This window comes from Marmota marmota, unplaced genomic scaffold (genome assembly GCF_001458135.2).
Source record: "Marmota marmota marmota unplaced genomic scaffold, marMar, whole genome shotgun sequence".
In the NCBI taxonomy this organism is placed as follows: domain Eukaryota; kingdom Metazoa; phylum Chordata; class Mammalia; order Rodentia; family Sciuridae; genus Marmota; species Marmota marmota.
This window is the reverse complement of record NW_026000026.1, coordinates 29,500,841-29,502,034: the sequence shown is the minus strand read 5'-3', so window position 1 is coordinate 29,502,034 and position 1,194 is coordinate 29,500,841. Positions and strand designations below refer to the sequence as shown.

At 54.2% G+C, this 1,194-nt stretch overlaps 1 protein-coding gene across 1 annotated transcript in view; it reads right to left on the bottom strand.

Annotated features, from left to right (window-relative positions):
• The window catches only part of Cdc25b (cell division cycle 25B), an 18,033-nt gene that overhangs the window by 9,583 nt on the left and 7,256 nt on the right, over window positions 1-1,194 (bottom strand). The gene's annotated exons all lie outside the window — the stretch shown is intronic.

Sequence of the window (1,194 nt, the reverse complement as noted above, 5' to 3'; positions counted from 1 at the left end):
GCCGAGGGGAGGGAGCGGGCCGGGGTGGGAGTAAGGGAGGGGGAGAGGGAGGGAGGAAGAGCAACGGGACCGGGAGCGAGGGAGCCCAAGGGGAAAGGGATGCGGGGAGGGTGGGGAGGGGTGGAGGGACGCGGGACTCAGGCTGCAGCCGGGGAAACCTCTCGTTGCAGCTGCCACTTCCACCTCCTTATATATTCGAAAAATAACAGCGGCCGCGCCGCCCGACGCCACCAATGGGGGCGCCGGTCAGAGGAAGGCGGGACCGAGGGCGGGGCCCGCCGGGTGAGCATTGCCTAGACTGGTCAAGCCCAGCCCGCCCACTTTCCAGGCACAGGAATTGGGGGTTATGCCACGCCCACTCGTCCCCAATCCCGGGCACCAGGATTCTAATTTCCAGAATTCCACCTCTTGGGACTTGGTTTGGAGCAACATACCCCAGAGGAAGCCAAGACCTCCTAAGGGGGGGCATCAGAAAGACCCCCAGAGGTGTAACATTGCCACGACCACCCGGTAGGGACCTTGAGATGCTCCACCTGGCTCCAGGAAGTTTGCCAAACACAGCTGTGCTGCGCGTCCGCGTTCCCTGAACTATTTTACCGACAGAAGCGTTGAGATATGGAGAAATTCATTAATTTTTTCAAGGTCACACGGTTGGGCAGGTGGAGCCAGGATATGCTCCCTTCCAGGAGCCTCTGACCCCAGTAATCTACCTGTCTACGCAACGCTCAGCTCAGCGCCAAGCAGCCGCAAGCAGGCCCTGCCCCCTTTCCCCTGAGTTCTATTCCCGGTACCCGCCCCCCCTCCCCCCGCAAATGGTTACTTGGCACCACAAATTCCAGCGGAACTGAGGAGGGGAGGCCGCCAGGTTGGATGTGACCCAAGTTTTTCCTGGCAACGCCACAGATGGCCTAGGCATGGATTTCTTTCATTTTTTAAAATTTATTTATTTATTTCTTACATACATGACAGTAGTGGAGTGCATTACATTCATAAATACCAATCACAGTTTTTTTCTTTTTTAAAAAAATATTTTGTATTTTAATTGTAGTTGGGCATAATACCTTTATTTTATTTATTTTTAGGTGGTGCTGAGGATTGAACCCAAGGCCTCACACGTGCTAGGCGAGTGCTCTACCTCTGAGCCACAGCCACAGCCCCACAGTTTTTTTGGGGTTTTTTTTTTTTTTTTTATCT